Genomic DNA, 23,779 nt, shown 5'->3' with positions numbered 1-23,779 from the left:
AAGATTGTTCAGTCAGAGAGAAACCCTTCATAAAGGCGCGTCCTGTTCCAGAACTCTGTTTTTGGTAACCATTGTCCCTGATGTAAATATGTAAGAATTGTGTATGTTTCTGTTCTGTGTCTTGTGTACTGTTTGTTTGTATATGTGTCTTTCTTGCTGCTGTTACACCCAAATTTCCCCTTGTGGGACAATAAAAGGATTATTCTATTCAATTAAATAAAGGTCCAAGTCAAATTTATCATGTCCTCTGATAGAACAGCACAGGACCTAACTAGCATCCTGACAAGTAAACCAGCCATCAGATCCTGAACTCAAGTCGCTGGAAGGAAATGATAGACAATCACACTGCCTCAAGTTCTGTAGATGACAGAACACATACATTAATACTCTCTCACACACACACACACACACACACACACACACGCTTCCTGGATTAGGCGCTTTGGATCTCAGCCAGTGAAATCATAGAAAGTCTGACATCATGACAAACAGCTGAGAAAAGTAAATGACAGTCAACCACTGACAATGTGTAACCGAAGACGGTCACAGCGTCACCGCTCTGCTTTCCCTTCTTCCTCAAAGTCGGAAATCAGATCAGACCTCAGCCAATTAAGTGACTGTGAACCAGGGCTCGTGTATTTTTGGAGCAGAGGTAAAAATAACTCCCTTTGCTCTGGGCTTTCTGACTAAATGATGTATACAGGAGTGTTTGTATATGAAGCCTGAATGTTTCATTCCAAACAGTTTGGGTGTTTTCTTTATTTTGTTTTTTTTTTCTCCACGAAAAACATTTTTGAGAAATACTTCCTCACACACCACCTGCAGGCAGTTTGACTGTAGCTGGCTCAAGAACACTGCTAAAGCTCGTCATGAGTAATAATTAAAGATGGGGTTTGTATAAATGGAAAAGCTTGTGTAAAATGTTTTGTGTGTGTTGCCCTGTTAGGCAGGGCTCTATTTCTGTCTGTGTGTCCTGACGGAGCGAGAGCAGGTGCAGCACAATGAGCAACTGTAGTCTCCCCAACCAGTCACTCACCACTGAATGAATCACAGATGGAGGAGCTCACCAGCCCCCCAGATTCCAAATCTCACTCAGGCCATTTGTTTGCTTGAAACGTACACAGATAAAAATCACTGAATAACTCCCACCCGACATATTTTCCACAAAAATCATATATAAAATATGCAACAAGTCGCTGTTAAAAGTAGGCATGTATAGGCTGGCGCAATTTAAAGCTGTTAAAGTTGAGAAACGTTCAAATACACCGGCTTATTATTAAAGCCTCTGTATGTATTATAATCTAAAATGTATTTTAACGACACAACTTAAAAATGACATTTTAGAACAGCAAGTCTGAAAACTATGGTGTTCATAGGAAACAATCTAAAACTAGCTGTCTAGCCATAGAGAACATACCTTGATGATGTAGGTAATCAAAGAGCCAAGGATCCTTAGTGTTTCTGGTGGATACAGAACTCTTTCCAGGATATTGGGGTCTAACAGTTCTAAGCCCTGTGGAAGGTCAGCGCTCTGGAGGCTTGTGGGATAGGACTACTGGGACATAAAGATAGACTGACAGGCCCACAGGCCCAGATACCCCCCACCCACCTTCTATCTACAAGCCTCCTTTAGGGGCGCATGTGCGGTGGCCAGATCTACAGCAGGCGTGAACTCGAGAGGTGGGTAGGTGGGTGACAAATTTAGAACGGTGCTTTCCCAGTCCAACAGCGGCAGGCCAGATCAATCAAATGATGAAAATCACAAGTACTAGTCATGAGGCCAATTAAACCGAGGACAGTGGGAAGTCAAATCAAAGGAAAACGCTGCACTCAAAAGCTGGAATTGAAATTTACATTTATAAACTTGGGATGAATTTAGGAACTTAAAAAAGCTCATAGTTATAGTAAGGACTGATTTGACCATCCCAAACCTGAATTTCCTTCTTTTTAAAAAACCTAAACAAAAACAATATATTACTTACACGTTTTCCATCACACTTTTTCTTGTTGTATAACATCAATTCTTAGATTTCAGGTTATGAACTGCTGTCATGACACTCCTCTAAATTTTATTGATAAAATTAAGAATTTATTGCTCACTGTGAAAACAAAGCAGCTGCTTTATAAACCTTATAAATAAAGGACTATATAAATAACAGACCATTTACCATTTTAGAGTCACTGAGTGTGCTTTGCAGTTTACCTTTGCTTCTATTTAACTTCTTTAAGGTCAGATGCAATCTTTGCAGGTACTGAATTCAATCTGTTCCCTTTGAACAATGTGGTTCATGCATGGTTCACAACAACTAGTCTGTCTTCAGAACAGATTTTGTGAGAAAGGGCATCTTTACAACCCACATCACTTTAACTGGAACATCCAACTCCAAGTAGTTTTTGGAGAAATTGTAAGCAAGTATTCTTTTGAGAGTAAAGAAAAAAAAAGGTTAATGCAAAAAGTGGTCACACACACTATATTTTCTGATGGTAACTAAGATAACACCTAAGTTTAAAAAAAAATAAAAACCTGACAAACTCTGGAGTTATTAGGTTAGCCAAATTAGTTTGTGACTTTGATAAACATCAGTTATCTATGCAGAAATTTGCTGATTCCAAAACATTCCCACTTAATAGTACTATTTATAATACTTAATAGTACCACTCCTCTTACAGGCAGTATAGTACTGCAGAGGTCAAGAAAACTGTACGGAATAGTTGGGAGTTCTTCTTCCATGCTTGCCCCTCGGACATAAAAGTAACTTGCTTTTAATGGAAGGTGTCTAAAAATAAAGTCATTGGCAAAACTGGTTTAAGAACTTTGACATTGAGGTTCTGACAGCACTCAATCTCCCTAAAATAGACCTCTGCTGGTCTTTTGGATCAATTTCAGCTGTCAGGCCAGTAATCCTTCCAGTGTACACAAACTAAACAGACAAATGCATGTGCATTTTGCCAGACTCGCACAAAAAGCTCAGGTCATCTTACTGGTCTCCAAACACATAAACCATGGGCTTAGTAATGAGCTTAGGTCTGTAAACAGTCTGTTCAAGAAGCAGAGAAAGCTTCATCTTTCTATCACACCTTCCTTTCAGTCTGTCCAGTCTTTGGACAGACTGAGAGGAAGGAACTCAAAGACTCAAAGATAAGGGTGGGGGCTCTGCTTCAGCTGGCCACTGGATGGAGAACATCGGGTAAAGGACAGGACATCGTGACAGGCAGCCTCGTGTAGTAGGTAGGCAGAGAAAACTTTACATGTCTTTTGGTTTTTTAATAATAATAATAATACTAATAAATAATAATAAGAATAATAATAAGAATAAGAATAATAATAAATATTATTATACATATTTTGGAGTACAGAATCAGAGACAAATACTTCCACTGTGGTTTGAAGCTTTACAGCAAACAGCACCATCTAGTGCTGGTCATGCAGCATAACCACAGTATAAATACAGGCCTCAGTAGCTTTCCAATTCCTGACATCACCTCATTCTCCAGAATTTCTGGCTTGTTTATGGCTGTGTGAAAAGGTAAACTGTAAAAGTAATTCAAAGTTTTTTCAGCTGGTATAAAAAGCAGCTGTGGGCACAGGGCCAAGCTTTGAGCTTCTGTAGTATTGTGCTCTGAGCTTTGAGAGCGATGGGGTTCAGCTGCTCCAGAGCTAATTAGCAGAGCAAAGCAGTTGGAGAAACATTAGCTCTTCCAAAGCCAGCAGAGAACTGTGGGAGCAAATGTGATTTCAATTTAGCCCCTTGTTAAGTCAGAACTGAATGCTGATTGCAAACATGCCCGGACCACACTGAACTGTCAGCAAAACAGAAAAATCAGGGCAAAAAGCACTCCACTCCTGTTTTTCCATAAACAGTTGCAGACAGACCACAACAATGCCCCGGGATGCAGAAAAACTGGAACTATGACTACTATTAAACCCTCTCCCCTCATTGGCTGATGTCCTTTGATGAGGATCAGCCATGCAGGCAGTCTGAGCATACTCAGCAGCTCCTCTTTTAAAGGAAGACTCTGTACCACATTAGAGCCTGTGAAGTAGATGGCTACTGAGATACAATAGAGCATGCCACTGTGTCTATACAACCCACCCAGCAGCATTGGATGACATCCACCTAGAGCATGAAAAAGCTACTTAAAGACAGCCATAATGAATGTTTTAGCAAAGAGCTGGGGGGGGGGGGTAATTCCCTTTTTTAAAACAGATCCATATCAGCCTTAAAACTCTAAGCCCAAATACTCAAATTCATTCTAAACATTATTGATTTGTAACACCGCTTTTTGCAGATGATGTGGTTCTGTTGACTTCATCAGGTGGTGACCTCCAGCTTGGACTGGAGCAGTTTGTGTAAAGTGGACTTAGGTGTCTTGACGTCTTATCCACAAGTCCGCAAGACTGACAGATTGGGGCAGCTGAACAGATCTGTTGTGGTGAAGAGAGCTGAGCACAAAAAAAAAAAAAAAATAACATTCCTACGCTCACCTATGGTCCCGAGCTCTGGATAGTGACCAAAAGAATGAGGTTGCGGATACAAGCAGCGGAAAGGAGTTTCATTCCAAGAGTGGCTGGGCTCTGCCTTACAGATAGGAGCTCAATCATTCAAGTGGGACTTGGAGCACATTAGCTCCTCCACATCGAAAGGAGCCAGTTGAAGTGGTTAGGGGATCAAAAAAAAAAATAAAAAAAATAAAAAAAATTCTCTAATGCAGGCATTACTTCTTAATAAGATTGATGAAGGGCAATTATTCTTGACTCTTCTTTACTTTTTACATTTTCATTTATTGGTCATGATAAAAGGTAATAGCAATATATCAGCAAATATTAAATATTAGCTGATATATCAGTCGGGCTCTAGATTTAAGATTAGAAATAAGTTATAAATTTAAATAATGCTTTCAATGAAAGTAATATTTTGGCCCATTAACACATGCATTCAGTCTGTGTCTGCAAGGATAATTAATATTTTCCAACCTAGCTTTGAAACAGTAATCACCATCATAGATCATTTTGCAGAATCCCTGTAGCAGGTTTTACGCACAAAACCACAGCATAAGCGAAAATATTTGTTTAAATAAACCTGAATAATCCTTTAAATCTTTATGAGAAGAGTTGCATGGAGATTATTTCTTGTGACTGTTTACATGTAAACCGCAAATAAATAAAGTAACTAAAGAATCAACTGTTTTCCATGACTGAATATGATTCAGACTTTAATGAAAGAAAAGCCACTGTCATACTTTTGTAATGAGCAAATGTAACAAGTCAATGAAATGAGAACAACCAGCAAGCACTCTCAAAAAGCTGGATCTCCCAAATGTTTGCTAATTTTCCAGAAAAGTGACAAGTTTCAAAATCTATTTTAACCTAGACGTCTAGTTTTTAAATACATAACATCCAGTGAATTAATTTAAAACATCAGCTGAATAAAAAGTACACCAAATATTTTGCAACTAAATGCTCCATCTACAAAATTTAAGTAGGTGGACATGTGCTATTCACATGTTCAGTAACACAGCAAAACTTCAAACCTCACCTTGATTTTGCTGCTTGTTTATGCCCATTACAGCCCAGCTTGAACCTTCATTCAACACAGCTCTGTTCTCTCAAACTACACACTAAGCATCCAGATGAGCCGCCGCACTCAAAGTTTCTTTCTCTTGTTAAACAGTTCACAGTCTCTACTTTCAGCTTCTAGTGCAATGTGCATTAGGTCCAGACCTTCCATGAGCACCTTATACTGCAGCACAAGATTTCAAGGTGTCACTCAGTGGCCATGAATAGCCAGTTAAAGAGCTGATAAGAGCTTCAAAGAGGGCAGATAAAGGGGTTAGAGGGTCAAACAAAAAGGAAAAAAAGTGGGGGTAAAAAAAAGATGTCGGATTAAAAGTTAAAATTGCAAAGAAAAGCAAAGAGATGACCATAAAAGATGCATTTTTCCCCCCAAAGCTTTATTTACAAAGCCAAAATTTTATCTTGACTGCACCCGTCGATAACAGTTCCAGGCTCTCTGCTCCCTCTGTGTCTATCAGCTCTCCAGTCTTCTCTCCCCATCTCGCCTCCATCATCCTACACTGCCACTGACCTACATGTCTACTCGGCAGCAGCAGAAATGACATTACACTAACCAGACCCCTGTTTCACCAAAGCCTGCCGCTTGGGCCCCCAGTTAGGCTAACAGGCTTTCAAAGGACATTAATGGGCGGATATGTCCAACACAAGAGCAATTATACAGCTCAAAAGGGACAAAAATGAGAAAAGAGCAGCTGAGACTAGTAAATGATTGACCAGTGCAGAAAGAGGGCATGATGAGTGGGCTGTACCTTTCATAGCTCCCCTGCTTCCAGTTTTTCCTTATGAACAGATTGTCTCCAGGAAAAATATCCACAGTCAAAAGAAAAAGAAAGAAGCAGGACGGAGAGAGTGTCAGACTATCAGAAGGTTAGGACTGGACGGACTAGGAATCAAATGACCAGTGTGGAATCAACTGGTGGCTCACCAGTAACCACAGCTTACAAATCAAAACAGGGTGGGTTTTTGGCAGTGACAAGTGCTGACCTGTTTAGGCAGCAACAGTTAGCAAATAAGCAAGACGTCTGGGAAGGGATCACTATGAAACCAGTCAGGGGAAGTACAACTAGGAGTGTGTCTGACCGCGGTCACTAACATCATGCTGGTGATGAACAGAAATGGGAATCTGTCCTAATGAGCTCCAACAAAGAACGAGAATGAAAACGGGGTGGGGTGGCCGAGTCACCCGGCAAAGATAGGAAGGGGAGGAATCCCTTACCATTCCTTCCAGCGGCCCTGATGACTCAAACAGAGGAACAATAAACCAGAAAAAGCAACAGCTCAAAAACAGAGGCTGCTACTTTCCCATATGGCTGCAGCCCAACAGCCATAAGCAACAAACGCAGGCACAAGCAGGATTCAGGTTCTACATTACATGTTGTGAGAGTATTTAGCAGGTCTAAAAATATGAAAAATATGAATCTTAATAATCTTCAATCTTTAGTTAAAAGTTAAGCACATAAAGCCAATAAGTGAGACCTGAATAGACTGTTTGCTTTCAAAGAAGTTTCTGAAGTTTTGAGATTTACTACCATTTTAAAGCTTATGAAAAGCAACAACTGTTCAAAGGTTATAGAAAGCTTCAGCTTTGCCTTAGACTCCCAAATACTTTTTTATGAAGACTTTTATAAGCTTTTGCCTACTTGGAAAATCAGCAGAATAACCTAAACCCACGTTATCTTAGGATGAGTGAAAACCCTGTGTTGTTGGTTCTCTGGATGCCACCAAACCACCTTTGACCATATGACGCAAGGACTCAAAAGATCTGCTGTGAAAAAAAGTCATAACCAGAGAGCCTCAGAAACAGAGTACGGAATTTAAATATGATTACAAGCATCTTTTACATTATCCTGGACTTAAGAAAAAAAAAAAAAATATCTGTAGAAGTGAAAAATAAAAACAAAATATCACTTCTTCCATAAGTCAGTTTAAAGAGGATGGTGTTGTAAGCATCAAAGTCTTAAAAAGTTAGCAATCAGCAAACATAAACCAACATTTTTCATTTGGACCTTCGGTTTGGTCTTCAATGCACTGTCATCTGTCAATGTTAAGGTTGAATGCTCCACTTTCACTGAGCGGAGAACAGAGGGTTTAGCAGCTGCCTGCTGCTTGGAACAGAAAGTGAACCAAACAGCGAGCAACAAGGTGACCGTGGCTCAGGGGGTTGGGAAGGGCACCTGTAACCGGAAGGTCGCCGGTTCGATCCCCGGCCTCTCTGTCCTGGTCGTTGTGTCCTTGGGCAAGACACTTTACCCTACCGCCTACTGGTGTTGGCCAGAGGGGCCGATGGCGCGATATGGCAGCCTCGCTTCTGTCAGTCTGCCCCAGGGCAGCTGTGGCTACAACCGTAGCTTGCCTCCACCAGTGTGTGAATGTGAGCGTGAATGAATAATGTCATTGTAAAGCGCTTTGGGTGCCTTGAAAAGCGCTATATAAATCCAATGCATTATTATTATTATTATTATTAGCAGCTGCCTGCTGCTTGGAACAGAAAGTGAACCAAACAGCGAGCAACAAGAGCAGCAAACCCAAATAAATCTGACTTAAGAGCATTAAGGCAGAATGATTATTGTGAAAAAAGTGCAGTAACCATCTCAGACTAAGCTGACCAACAGCCCAAGTAAAGACTGGTTTAGGGTAATCAAAATCAACAAGAGAGTGTGTAGATGTGGAAAGGAAAACAAGTAAAACTGTCATTTTTAAAATCTACTACTGATTTTTAAAGCTCTTGGTAACCTAACTGGTTTTCAACATAACCAGCAGGAAATGCATCATCAGATTAATAACAAATAAACAAGTATCACCGGTGTGTTCAGAAGTCTTCAGCAGCTCTACAATTGTGTATCAAGGTTACACATACAGCCACGTGGCCATGCCATCTCAGGCATCCTGCACAAATGCTTTCCTATAAAAGGAAAGTAAGCTTCAGTGTGGCAGTAGACCAAGGACAATGATGAGCGGCACCAGGTGTAGGTGTGCGTTCCTGTATGTCTGTCAGCCTGTGGCACTTAGTGATGACGCCATCTTTAAGTCATCACCTACTTCTGTTCAGCCCTAACTGCCTAGACGTGACAGGGTGGAGGAAGGGTGATGATGGGAGCACCTGGAAGCACCTGGTAACATCACACATCATGACCTCACTCAGCTGCGTCAGGTTTCTCGTTTTCTTGGCCAAACCAATCCATTTATTGGATGATTAAGCCATGTGGAGCTCCTCCATAACAGTCAGTCAGACATGACTAAGTATAACTAATTTCAAATATTTGAACTGACACAACTGACATGACCTAACTGCAACCTCTTTCTTGTTTCAGGCCTGCTGTCATAGAGAGTATCCTGTTTCAGCATGAGTCATATTTATCTCACACAGCTCTGTGAGCTACAAGTTTCACACACACATACACAGATTTTATATATGTGAGAAAGAGAGAGAAGTTAAATTGATGGGTGAATGTCAAAAAAAAGTTTCGTAATAAGAATGTACTGTAGACACATAACATACACATACTCCTAATTTATGGAGAGAACCATGTGGGTGGATTTGGAGAGAGTGTTTATTTGTACTGGAGGTGGGTCCGTGTATGTATGGAGACTGAAGGAACTCAGGAAAACTTGGAGTAAATTATGGTTTAAGCAAACAGCAGGAAGCTGTAACAAACCTGTCAGCAAAGACTCCTCTGCTACTCAAATATGCACAGATTCTGGTTTTGAAGGCCACAATGTTTCTTCCAGTTCACAGAACAACTTCATCCAAAGGCTTAAACCAAGAGGTTTTGTTTCAGAAATAGAGGGAAAAAAAAATATGTATACCTCCACCAAACCAGGCAAGCTGCAAAACACAGTGAATGTCAAGACCATTGGGCAACCTCCAGAGCTGAAACATGAAGTGAATCCTGTAGGTACTCAAAATCTGAGTCATTCCCTACAAGCTTCCATGTTAAACATCCAGCTGTAAGGCATCATTATAGCCGCATTGACTGACAGGTGTACTGGAGCCAGACACCCAGTGTCTGAAAAGGCCACATCCACGATTAAACTGTGTGTGCATAAACACTGTTAGAGCCTTTTTTCAGTGGATTATTTGACTAATATTATGGCTGTCTGGTATGTAAAGTTCCAGAAACTTCAGTTCTGTTGACTCAAGTCCAGTGTTTTATTAATGTGTTAGTTAGCACGTAGAAGTCCATGTGTCTCTCTGTATTCTTCCTTTACACTTTAAGAATAAGGCTTACTACCCAAGCTAGCTATTGTTAGCTGATACGTTAGCACTTTACCTTATATGGGTGAGAATCTAATATCTGACTATGAAAGACAACATGCCAGCAACCAATATAAAAAGATAGGAAGGAAGGAATCCATCCATCCTCTTCCGCTTATCTGGGGCCGGGTCACAGGGGCAGCAGCCTAAGCAGAGAAGCCCAGACCTCTCACTCTCTGGCCACCTCCTTCAGCTCATCAGGGGGAACATCAAGGCGTTTCCAGGCCAACCGAGAGATATAATCTCTCCAGTGTGTCCTGGTTCTTCATCTGGGAGGCATCCTAGTCAGATGCCCGAACCACCCTTAACTGGCTCCTTTCGATGTGGAGGAGCAGCAGCTCTACTCTGAGGCCCTCCTGGATGGCTGAACTCCTCATTCTCTCTCTAAGGGAGAGGCCAGGCATCCTTCAGAGAAAGTTCATTTCTGCTGCTTGTATCTGTGATCTTGTTCTTTCCGTCACTACCGAAGCTTGTGTCCATTGGTGAGGGTAGGGACATAGATCGACAGGTAAATCGAGAGCTTCGCTTTTTCGCTCAGCTTTCTCTTCACCACAACGTTCACAAGTACAGCGTTCACATCACTGCAGCTGCAGCACCAATCCATCTGTCGATCTCCCGCTCCCTTCTCACCTCACTCATGAACAAGACCCTGAGATACTTAAACTCCTCCATTTGGGGCAGTAACTTGTCCCAGACCTGGAATGGGCACTCCACCCTTTTCCGACTGAGGACCAAGGCCTTAGCCTTGAGGCCATGGTGCTGATACTCACTCGGCTGCAAACCGTTCGAGCTATAGGCCGTCACCTGATGAAGCCATATCATCCACGAAAAGCAGAGATGAGATTCTGAGACCACCCAAGGGAAAGCCACTTGGCTATGTCAGGAAATTCTGTCCATAAACATTATGGGTGACAAAGGGCAGCCTGGTGATAATTCACCAGAATTAGCCTCCAAGTGGTAGAAAAAATTACAACAAGGAGGTTCTGGATTCAAACCCACTGGTCGACTAGAGCCTCTGTGTGTGAAGTCTGCAAGTCCTCCCTGCTCGTATCCATGTACTCCGACTTCCTCCCACGACTAAAGGCATGCACATGTTAAGTTAATTGTTAATTCTAAATTGGCCGTAGTTGTGAATAGAAGCCTCAGTGGTTTATCTGTGCAATAGTCTGGCCCATCTCTTGGCCTGCAATAACTGAGGTAGGCTCTAACCCCTCCACAACCTTGAATTGGATAAGTGGGAGAAAATGAATGAGTGACTGGATGGATAATAAGCACAGGGTTTTAAAGGGTTACATGTGTTTTCTTAGCCTCAGAAAAACTCTGGATTGTTACTGCAGATCTCAGGTTAAAGCCAGGTTCACTTTCTGTGGGAAGGAAGGTTGTAATCTGAAGATTCCCACCTTTAAAACTTGCCAGCATTCAAATTCCAGCTGTCTGAATATATAAACATTAACCAAATAAAACTACACAAGTGATCAAAATGGAACACCAACTGTTCCTTTACTGCCGCTTTACTGCCGAGTTCAGTTTAAAAATTACCCATTTACTCTGATGCAATTTTTTTTTAAGACCTCTGGCAGCATACACTGTAAACTTTTTAAAAGTTCTCTTTAATTGATTTTCAAATCGATATTCATAATAAAATATTGTACAATTAATAACTTTGACCTTTTCTCCAACTACACTAGATTACAGGACCACCGATCACTCTTAAGAAAAAAAGAACTGCAATATATTTGATTATTTGTAACAATAGAAATAAAAATAAAACATTGGTGTGACTCAATGAGGGTCTCCATATAAGCACTCAGTGCATTCTACCACTCAGTGTCATATTTAGGCCACTTAAGCCCGTGTGTGTGTATTTGGCAACATACTACCCTATTATGGCAACACACAGCTGCTGAGGTCCAATCTTTGTAACATCTACAAAGACGCACAACATAAACAGCAGAAAGTTTGGCCATTAATGGCAGTGACGGTGCTAGCTAATTAATAATAAAATATTGAATTATTAGTGTAAACTACCTAGATAACTGCTTTGGAAGAACCAATAAGAAACTATAAGCTCTGCGTACCCTCACACAACCATGATTGCTACAACAGCAGGATGAGACACTATAAATCTGAACTGGTTGATGTGATTTAAATCCTGCAGGTATCCATGTGGACAGGAGAGAAAGTCAGCTGCCCAGAGGAGGAACTGTTTGTATGTGCTAGGCTCCCCAAAGAGGTACAAAGCAATGGGGAGAAACAGACACGAGGCCAGCCAGAAGCCAACAATAAAACCCGAACAGACTGTCAGGGCCAGTTCCTCCAGGTTGTTAAAGACTAGCAGAGAAATATGAAGCTTTTCAGCAACCCATTCTTCTTCTTCACCTTTAACTCAGCTTCAGTAAAATGAACAATGAGAAAACAGGCAACAATGAGAAAAGAGCCTCAGTGTTGCAAGTCTTTGAGCAGGTTGTGTCATTGCTGCCATTAAATGAGCTTGCTTCATTTCAGAGAAATCTGAAGTAGTCCAAGGTGTAAATAAATCTGGTCAGTTTCTAGAAACTTCTGTAAACAAAAGGGCCGACCCAAATACCATTCTCTGAGCTTTAGAGCTTAAGTGGTAATCAACGGCAAATAACGCCGGCAAGTGCCAGCAGGAGAACAAATCAGGTCAGATTTTCTAAATGCAGCAAATATGAACAAAACCATGAAGACAGGCTATGGTGGGATTTCAGCTGTTTTTACATGCAAAATGATGGCTCAGAGAAAAAGTTAGACGCAGCACAAGGGTTCTCATCCTCTCCACACCACAATGTGCACTGATCACATGCTGCTCTGCCTTACTGCTCATTCATCCAATTAAAACAGCAGAGAAACAGCAGAGAGAGACAAAGACGGGTCCTGTGCAAGAAGAGCAAGATGTCATTGTAAAGCAACATTGTAAAACCCTTCTTTATGGGTATAAAGAGGATTGATCCAGTGACAAAAGTATCAAGGTGGCAACAGTGAACTTAAGTAATGAGGAAGAGGGATGTTAGGAAAACAAACTGAGCTGGGTTTTATTTTGATATTTTAAAAACTTAAAATATTTTGTCTTTTACAATAAATTAGATCCAGGAATACAACACAGTATTATAACAATACTTCACTGACAATACATTATTGTAACTTAACATCTTGCGGTACTGTGGTTGAGTATTGTAATAATACATATTGCAATTTTTCACCTTTTGCAGCTACAAATATAATTTTATCCAGTGAGATCAGTTTTTTTTTAATTTTTTAGCTACAAAGGAGGCTGTCAAACAAACAATTACTGCCACTAAAACCTGCAGTAAGACAGACTGCCAGCTATCAGCCAGCTATTAAACGGAGTCAGGCTGGCAATAACATCTAATCCGTTTGTGACAGTACGGCAATTACTTGTAAAAAAAAAAAAAAAATTAAAAAAAAAAAAATTAAAAAAATTAAAAATAAAATCAAGCGTCTGCAGCTGTCTACATAGGCAGAAATTCATATTTAACCATTACATTTGGTCTCAGTCTCTGCACTATAGGAATATAACCAGAATATAATGAGCTGGCAGCCAGTTGAGCTGTGCTCGTTGACAAAGACACATTCAGACTTGACGGCAAACTGTCTGCATTTATAAATTAAACTGCAATTATTTGCATTTCCAGGGTATTTTAATTTGTTTAAAAAAAGCTGAATACACAATATAATATTGCCACAAAATACCCCTTCATGAATTATTTTTGCATAGGGATGAAGCAAGATAAATTCTCTAAAAACAAAGGTTCTGGCAGCTTTAAAAAACACAGCATAATTAATGTGAATACAAATATTTCAAAGGACTTTACCGATCTCAGCTTTTTTTCCCCCCATTATATCATAAACATATCCCAGACTCTGATTAAACATTACTTAATATTAAGTAAATGTTTGCAGACTACATCAAACCACATCAAAAACTGGAAGCTCATTAAAAGGAAGAGAGTTTGAGAGGAAAATATCAACTGATGGAAAATTGGAAACATAACATAACAGCAGGCACCAGTGAGGAGTCGTGTATTGTATGCACAGCCAGGGCAACGTTCATTCACCTCATTATCGCTGCACATTATTATGTCCCTGATAAATGGTTACTAATAACTGGTCAGCCAAACACACAGAGGTTCATGGATGGCTGACCGCAGGAAATATAGGACATGATTGTCCTCTTCTTTCTTTCTATCGTACAAAACATTCAAAGTTTCAGAGGAGTCGCTTTTTAACAAAAGGTACAAATGGACCCAACTTAAATACTTACAAGATGAACACTTAAGAGTTCAGTTTTCTTCCTCCACCATCCACACCTCTCAATGCCACTTGATCCTGAAACAACAAATCATCAACTCAGTCACTAGCATGCTGGAAATTTCAACTTTCTATCAGAGCAAGTACAGAGAACAAAAACAAATTAACATTGTGTGCTGTTCTTGTAACTGCACGGACATAAATGAAAACAAGGAGTATAGCTTCATATTTATAATCAAGTGTGAAAATATCTGGTTATTCTTCACAACATAACAGGTTATAATGCTGTGGACAAGAGGAAAAGTATGAAATTGAAGAAATGAACTGATGAACTATTACAAAAGCTAATGACATGCCTGTGCAACACTGTCTCCATGACTTACATCAGCCAATATGGAGGAACAGGCTTCGGTGCCTGACAGCACTTAATGACAGAATCTCAGCAGGTTCCAGTACACCATGGGTAATGCCATGAAATTTATGGTGTTTCAAGATTTGTCAGGATCAAAGCAAACACCGTCCAGCCTGAACAGCCCAATACATTCTTCCCTTTAATGGTCTTGAGAAGGCCATTTATGCTTTCATCGTATCATGACAAGATTCCTGCAGTTTTGTTGTTGTTCTTAAAAAATGGATTCTGTTCATCTGGATGTAGCGTTTTCAGTGGAAGAAACGTTTCGTCAGTCATCCAAGTGACTTCAGTCTCAGCTCCCCAGCTGAGACTGAAGGATTGCATTCGGATCAAACTGCCACAGCTGGACTTCTGATTAGTAGATGTGAACACAGGTTGCAGTCAGTTTTACTTTAGAAACTTCCTAATTGATTGACGTGGCACCATCGCGTGGCTGCAAAAATAAAATCTAAATATTAAGAAGAGGTGCTTCCTCAGTACTTCCTTTGTTACTACCTCCATTAGTAAACAGTCAACAGAATTGAGGAGGGACACAGATCACCAAGTTATTTTCTGCTGCATTTCCCATCTTATCTGATAACTTGCTAATATGTAGTTATGTTTTAAAAACTTTTGATTCCTGCAAACAAACGATGAACATTGTGCTGCTGTATTCAGTTTTCCTTTTCTAAATGTATTTCCTTCTTTGGAGCATTTAGTAAGATGGAGGAGGAGGAGGAGGAGGAGGAAGAGGAAGAAGAAGAAGATTATTTACTGAAATGATAAAAGTGATGTGAATGGTGCAAATGTAACTCATCTTCCTGCTTTCATGATTATTATTAATTCTTCAGCAGTAAGAGAAATGAGCAGACAGCAGTGTGAGCAACACTTTTCACTTTGTGACTGGAAAGCCTCTACCACTGCGTTAAATGCCTATATTGCCTGCATGAAACAGCGGGATGGGTTAAGTGTCTAAGACAGGGGTGGGCAATCTCAGTCCACGAGGGCCGGTGTCCCTGCAGGCTTTAGATGTGTCCTCGAACCAACACAGCTGATTTAAATGGCTAAATTACCTCCTCAACATGTCCTGAAGTTCTCCAGAGGCCTGGTAACAAACTAATCATGTGATTCAGGTGTGTTGACCCAAGGTGAGATCTAAAACCTGCAGGGACACCGGCCCTCGTGGACTGAGATTGCCCACCCCTGGTCTAAGAGGCACTTTTTGTAGTTCATCTTTAGGACACTGTAGTTTCAACAGGGTAGACATACGACATCATTATCCGCCATTACACTGTAAAGTAGTCCTAATGTGAGTGCACGCTGCGTCATATTTGGACTAAACACTGAGACATTTTATCTCTTTCTGCATTGTTCCACTACCTTCCTGGGAAGTGTATGATCATGTTTAAAATAAAAATGCTCACTTGCAGGGGCTTCCCTCAGGTTATCCATCCATTTTTAATCAGCTACACTTTCTGCTTAGCTCTGCTGTCCAGCAGTTTTTAATAGTTGTGAGTTCTCAGACTGGCTTTTACAGCCCGCTGGGCTTCTCAGTTGCAGTTTCTAAATTCTGGAACATCCTCGCCCTCCAGATCAGGTCACCCCCCTCCCGTCGTGCATTAAATGTAATTTCTTAGAATGGTTTAAATGATCCCTTTACTTAAACATTTGCAGCACTTTGGTCAATTTTTGTTCTGCATGAATTTGCTAATTGTGCTAAAAACTGACTCGACTAACACTTCATCCTCCAAAACCATTTACATTTCCACCCAATAAAGGCGGCCATGCTCATTTTTTCTTGCTCAACGCTCTACATTTGTTACTTGGCGACAGACAGGGTGTGGGTACTGTAATGAGAGCCAGCTTTTAGAACTGATTTTTATTTTTATGACAAGAGAAATTAACCAGACTACAAGATAAAGCAGGAGAGGGACACCAAAGACTCTGCAGTACAGTTCACTTACTTGGTACACACCTGAGGCTCTTACATTTGCAGGTCTGGGGAATTTCTAGCACGCAGAGGGAAACTCTGGGTTACTTACAAGCTTGTTTTCAAAGAGCACTGATGTGGAACATAATACGAGTGCAGACCCAAAAGGTCACTCAGCCACTTAAAAGCACACAATTCCAGACTTTTTCTTTTCGGGTTTTCTGTGCCGTTTGTTCCCAAGATCCAGTTCACAGAAACACTAAAAAAGCAAAAACATCCACTCCCGATCGTTTGATGAGGACAATCAGAGGGTATTGCTTTTGGTTTTGTTTCTCAAACACCACTGTATTTAACTAGAAACCAACTCAGACCCACAACGTTTTTATGAATATTTATGAGATTTTGGGAGGTTGATTTACTGGTACCGAGGCTAAAGAGGTGGGGATGTTTGGAGGATTGCAGATCTATAAATCATTGCTGTTTTGCATGTTTTCCTCTTTGATGTCATGGCAACCGAGCCCACCCGAAACAGATTTCCACATCAGCTAATCAACACACACTGATAGACAAATGCAAGCGGTCCATCCATGTTACAGGTGGAGCCTCATTTCATTGCCAATACTGAGCCATGTCTCCCAGCAGGAGAGTCATTGAGCATCTGCTTTCAATGGGGCGGGGGGGTCTGTGGGAGGCAGTGGGTCAGACCCAACTGAAGTCTCAGCCCCAGCTCTCTGAACTGGGGCCCCCAAAACAATGATGCAACACCCAACAGGCTTATGTAACCAACCTCCTCTAGCAGCTTCTCACTCTGAAACACAGAAGGTGGAGACCCTGGGAACACTCCACTGTAATTGAGAGCACACATGCGCTTGTACTTGCATACAATGACCCAGAGGAGGGTTCTTCTCAACCACATCTCCTCTGGAGCCCAGTCATACCAGCTGTTTGGAAATTGATACTTAGCCTAAAAGCAAGTTCACATAGGTCACCATTTGCACTTAACTGTGTAAATAAATAAAGCTGCACTGCAAAAACTAGTTCTCATGCTAGAGCTCAGTTATTATGAGGAGGAAAAATGAGCAAATCAAGGTACACGGCCCTTCCAAAATGCCTACATGACCCAACTGAGCTTGGAAAGCATGTATAACAATATAATCACTGGCAGAGCAAAAAGCTGTGAGGAGAAAAATCACACCATCCTCCTGATCAGCATCAAGAATCAAACATAGCTGCGCCACAAGTAAACCACATAGCACAATAGGAAAAGAGAAGATGGCGTAACTTGAGCTGATAACTCATTAGGCTGCAATAACCACTCCCAAACATCTGCAAGTCTGATGGGAGGGAATGGGTTTGGGATTTTTTTTTAAAAAAAAAAAAGAAAAGAAAAAGAAATTAGGATGAAATTCACGATCAAGGTAACAATAACAGAAACGTAGTCAAGGCTGCAATTAGCACAAACTTGGAAAGTTAGTAGGAAAGGCATGGTTGTGAACATAAAACACTGTTTATGCCAGAGATTGACCACAAGTCAAGAGTCAAAGCTTGAAAGGACCATCATCATCAGTCCATCCAACCCAAACTCTTCCCCACGCATACTTGATTCTACGGCTTTTACTTCCTCCTTTGTTTCCGACATAACTGTGGCCAGTAGAGGGGGAAGTAGCAACCAAACATAATTATAGGTCATCATAAAGCTGTTCAAACATGTATTCTAGTAATTTTTTCTCTCTTTTTAATATAAGTCATGAATATTACACTTTTTTTTTTTTTAAGAAATTAGGACTACGAATAAAAAAGTTAAAACACTGTGACCTTTCCGGAAGATGGTGTCCATGTTTACATTGTTCAAGGTTTTCAGACTGGATGCTGTTTATCCCATACACACAACACCACGGAGTTCACTAGCTAAAACAAGTGGATCATGGATTTAGAACAACTGGTGTAATACAGTTGTGTGAAATTTTAGAGGATGGGTAAAAAACAAAACAAACATAAGATCATCCTTGTGAAACTCACGGGCCACACATCTAGGTAACATCTAGGCCAAATTGGGGTTTACGCTCACTCAGATCTAACCTAGATGTAATGTTTAACACCACTGGCCTACATCATGGGCCAGCAGCGGCTCACCAAAGGGTGCATTTTATCCCCCTGGATGGATTTGCAAAGTGTTACCACTGCAGTAAAGTCCTAAATATTTCCAATTTTTCAAAAAACAAAACAAAAAAACACTTCTATAGCTGGTGTAGTGATGTCAGCACTAATAATCTGTAATATAAAAGACTGCAAAAATAAAAAGATTGGTTACACAACTAATCACCACAGATTATTATCAAGTCCTCCAACAGGTTGGAGGCTTAATCATCCTCACTGATTGATATGCGTCTCTCTAAAAGGCTCTGGATAATAATCACTAGTTACACATGCCCAGGTATCATCACCAGCGATCAAGAGTTCTTTCTTCTTATACTTTTAGGACATTGTTTCTTTTGCAGGCTAAAGCCAAGAGGCCCTGAAGGCCAAGCTTTTAAGTGGACTTAGAGTCAGTTTAACGGGAGCATGTACAAAAGCTATGAACCACCACTTAAAATTAAGATTATGAAGCCAGTGTCCAAAAAAAGAAAAAAAAGAAAAAAAGAAAACAGCAACAAAACTGAAATGGATCTTACTTTCTTCAAGCTACACATCAATATGTAGACAGGGCAACATGAACAAAGGGAAAAGCTTCCTGTTCAGAACCATGACAAACTCTTTTGCTGTTTAAAAGGATCCACAAAAGGTCACATTAAATGTGATCCGCAGAGGGAGGGAAGCGCCAAAATTTGGCACAGGGAAAGCTCAAAATTCACACCTCAGTCTACAGTCAGTCCACTCTGTGGCTATTAGAGTAATCAAGCACAGGGTACTAGAGCGTTGTCACGATCCCTCTGTGTTTGCTGATCTCACATCAGTTTGGTGAAGGGGAATTGCCGCTAATTAACTTCCCTATGCACTTCCAACAGTGAAAACAGAACACAGAAGTAGCCTACCTAATTACCTGCAGGTTATTTATTTTGGCAGACTCCTAGCAGCAGAGTATGGGCCAAAGAAGGAGGAAAGGATAAAATACACTTGGACGCTACTCTGTGTATGCATGTGGGTGTGGGTTTGTATAAAGTGTGTAATATAATTTGACTAAATGTGCATTTATCCAAGTGTGTAAGCACATTTGCCACTACCCTGCAGTCCAATGATGGATGACTCCAGCACTGTTTAGAAGAGAAAATGTTTCTTTTTCCATTTCTGTAAATGTAAGCACATACATGCTGCATGAAAGTCAGGGGTGTACTGGTTGGTGCAAAACCTAAAGGTCCATCCTGCTGGCTATGTACAAGTTACCAACACAGAACGCAGCTTGGCTTTGCTGTCCTTCCATACAGCAGTGTCGGCCTCCCTGCAGCGGTCTTAGGTGTCATAGTACATGGTAACATAAAAGAAAAATGTCTACTGTGACCTAAGCTTCGAGTCTTTAGTTTCACTAGCTGTCTAAACCAAGCCTCATTGCCGTCCTGTAATGTGTGGATGGTGACGCCTAATATGAGCAGCCTCCTCCACCTGTAGAGAGGATGGGCTCACCTGGATGTACCGTACCGCGCGCGACCCAGTGTTTCAAGGCTCACGTGATAAATGCCACACCGCTTTATGTTTGAAATACACCCACATTTAAATGCATTATATAAAGAGCCATAATAATAAATAAAGCACCGACGCTCAAGAACTGATATCAAACGTTAGCTCCTATCGCGTCTTGTTACAAGTTATCGCGCTGACAGCCTTCAAACTTCTTAAACTCCACTTATTCTGCAGCTCTGAGAAAAAACTGCCAAGTTCAAACGATGTTTTAAGTTCTTCGTCGAGCTAGAAAGCCGCACTAGCTCAGTTTACACGCACAAACACTCAGTCGCATTCACTTACCGACGCTGTCCCGGGTGGAAGAGCTTGTTTCTAAAGGGCTGTGAGAGCACTACCAAACGCAAACTCGGGTAATATCCCGCAGACACACACTCTCACACTCACAAGCACGCGCACAGACTGTCACTCACACGCATAAATCCGCCGCCCTCTGTAAACGCCTTCACTTCAAGTCCACTGCATCTACAAGGAGAGCTGCCGGCAGGAGGTTTTCAAAATAAAAGCTTAATTGAAATAGCCAACACTGGCCAACCAAACATACACTTGTAACAAAGCGTCTGTTTGCTTTCATAATTCAGTTCTTCTTTTGAACATTATCGTGATTTGATTGGCGTTTAGGTATTTTACTCAAATATTTTGCTGATAGGAACCATAAAAGGGAGACTGTAGCACCGCTTTTACGCAGCAAATAAAGCAATTATTGCCTGAAATATGTTTTCAAGTAATTTAAAAACGTCTCGTGACGTGAAAAAAAAGATTTTTAGTGGTTTCGTAGTTTTGTGGGCATTAATTTAATTCTGATAACTGCTTTCTGCAATGCAATAAGCTGAATTTGAAGATAATTTTCTATATATAAGATACAAATTTTCATATTTGTATTTTTCAATTAGTTGTATCTGTGTACTTGTGTGTACGTGTGTCTCTGTTAATAGATTTAAACTATCTCACAGGGTTTGTTTTTTTTTTTCATTTCCAGAGACAGCAGGTGGAATTTAGCTACTAGCTAAATCTGGTACAAAACAGCTTTTCCCTTGTGTAATGAATGTATTTTGTACATGAAATAAATAAGCAACAAACAAAAAATATTTATTTCTGGACTATTTTCTTTTGTATTTGTTTTCACTGTTATACTGTCACTTAAAAGCCATTAGTTACTTACAAGTATCCTCCCTGCGGCCTAGGCGTCTGAATAGCAGCGCCAGTCAAAATGTTGGACAGATAAAAATGCTGTGTCGTCATACATAAAGTGGGACAAATGTGCATCACATTTCAGTTCCCTTTATGAGAAGGGAACAAATGTCATGTTACCCCTCTAAAAGTGAAAACTGAGAAATGTGCATCAAAAGCAGTCAGTTCAGTTTATTATTTTCATATGACTCACAGCTGATTTTGATTTTCAAAAGTGATCTCACCAACACAACAGTATAAACAATACATTTTGGACTTTTATTCTGAAGGCAACATCCCATTAGCGCTGAACTCAGTATCTTGGTTAAGCTCTACAGTATGACTTGACTCTATTCTTTTTCAAACAGCACATTTACTTTTCTCTCCAGAATCAATGTGGAAGTGCATGCCATCTGTCGCTGCTGCGCCTGTGTTTAAAAGTGAAGCCGCTACTTCCTCCTCATTCTTCATGAAGTATTGCTTGGCCTGTATGCCAGCAATCTCCCTGATACACTCACACATGCACAGAAACACAAAGCAAAGCACTCAAGAGATCAAAGGACAATCAATTCCCATTCTGCTCTAATGGCAGAGTTAACCATCCACATGTCCCCTCCATTAAAAACAAGCCCAGATCAACATTCAGCGTGACCACAGTTTGAGCTACTCCTATCTCTGTGACTCCATCCTTTAACAGCCTTGTAAAATGCAAAGTGCTGTAGGTGAATAGGTCTGTGTGTGTGTGTGGTTTTTTTTTTACTTGCTGTCATTGAAAGAGAGGATACATTATTTGGAGGTTAAAAGTGTTCCATCAGATGTGAGTTGCTGAGGTGGAAAGATAACCATGTGACTTTGTTTGACTGACTTGTCACCTCTGCTCTTTGTTCGCGTTGCCTCCTTTGAATGGTCTGCGCAGCAGCAGGTTTTGAGGCAGGTTGCTAAGGGAAACAGGCCAATGGCAAACAAATGATCCCCAACCACAGTCAGAATAGTTGATGAGCCTGTAGTAAACACGAAACTCTCCAGCAGCCATATGGAAAACATTGAGAGAGCGGGGTGGACCTGCTAGTTGCAGTGTAGGATAATATTCCCAGTTATGCAGAATTGTGGTTGCAGTTCTCTGTCTTATTGTTGCAGTTATGTGCTAACCATGAAAGAGCAAAGATTCTTTGTTTACAAAGGAGGACTCATACATAATGCTTCTGTTGATGCTGAAACGCTACCAAAGATGTTTCACGCTGCTGAAAAGGATCACAGTTATGATGTTCAATAGAGCATTCCATAAATGCCACCAGCTATATAAAAGCTGTAAATCAGACACACACAAGACAGACAGATAGAGCAAAGGCTGCCAAGTGACCTTCTGCTGTTACTGCTGATATCAGATGATTTCTTAGCTCTCTCTGATTAGAAACAGGTTGCTTTCAGTAAACACTGGATGGATGTGAACACAAGGCATCTGATATTGTTTGGTTTTTTTGCTGTTGTTTTTTTAAAAGGCTTCTTATGTTGAAATCTGTTCCAGTGGGTTCCAACAGGCACTTTGATGAAATGCCATGATGTGCTCCTATGGCACCTTGCTCAAAGTGCCAGGAACTGCAGCTCTTAAAATTGTGCTCATGTTAAAGCATCCAGTGGACATTTTTAAAACCATTTTGGTCTCTGGCTCATTCTTCAGTTCACGAAAGACATCAGCTTGTGTGAATTTTTACATTAATGGCTTTCAATAATGAAGAGAAATGTCATTCTTAGTGAGAGTCCAAGTGGATCCAGTTTAGTCTTCCCTGGAGTTCAGTTGTACTAAAAGACAGTTAAAGAGTTTACTGTTCAGTTCGAAGGGTGACTTTCTGCATTGGCCAGATTATGTAATGGACATTCAAGACACATGTTCAGGGGCTCACGCAGAGTTGGGGACCCATCCAAGAGGCAAAAAAGGGGAAAAGAAGCAAAGAAAATCTTGGGCCTATATTTGTTGCTTATATACAGTAGTCCATATTTCACCTGCCCCTTCGTGCCCCGCAATGCTGAGTTTAGTAGTTTCTCTCAAACTCATCTAACTATCGCTGATAGACTACTTCCCAAAAAAATGAACCAGGTAGAAATGAGGTTAGCCAATGACGAATGTGAAACCTTTTTGAAAATTGACTTTTTAAAATCCATTCAATTCAGATAAAAACATGAAGCAGTTAACGTTAAACTTGCTGAGACAAGACAACATGCGAGCTAATCTGGAGGTCAGCTGTAACAACAGCTCACAATCACAGTGGATTTATGAGCCCAAACTCTGGACGGACCGAAATGAAGACATTCATCAGGGAAGCGCCTGCTGCCCCTCACAAAAAAAAGAAAAACGAGTGTTGAGGAAATTTATTTGCCTGTATTATTATTTTTATTTATTTGTTTGTTTTTTTCATTTTCCTGACAAATATAAATAAAAGTGTTCATTCCTTTTTGAAGTGGTCAGATCACAAAAGAGTTGTTTTTACCATGAGCATG

At 40.6% G+C, this 23,779-nt stretch overlaps 1 protein-coding gene across 2 annotated transcripts in view; it reads right to left on the bottom strand.

The window, feature by feature from the left end:
* Positions 1–20,589, bottom strand: part of svila (supervillin a) — an 81,587-nt gene extending 60,998 nt beyond the window's left edge. The window contains exons 1-2 of one of the 2 annotated variants that reach the window (XM_019362954.2): positions 20,399–20,589; positions 14,134–14,198 (exon numbers count right to left, since the gene is read on the bottom strand). The gene's annotated coding sequence lies outside the window, so the exon portion shown is untranslated. The remainder of the gene's footprint in view (positions 1–14,133; positions 14,199–20,398) is intronic. The other variant, XM_019362955.2, reaches the window with a different exon arrangement.
* Between the last annotated feature and the right edge of the window lie 3,190 nt (positions 20,590–23,779).

The sequence above is a fragment of the Oreochromis niloticus genome, linkage group LG9, assembly GCF_001858045.2.
Source record: "Oreochromis niloticus isolate F11D_XX linkage group LG9, O_niloticus_UMD_NMBU, whole genome shotgun sequence".
In the NCBI taxonomy this organism is placed as follows: Eukaryota; Metazoa; Chordata; class Actinopteri; order Cichliformes; family Cichlidae; genus Oreochromis; species Oreochromis niloticus.
This window is presented reverse-complemented; position numbering and strand designations above follow the sequence as displayed.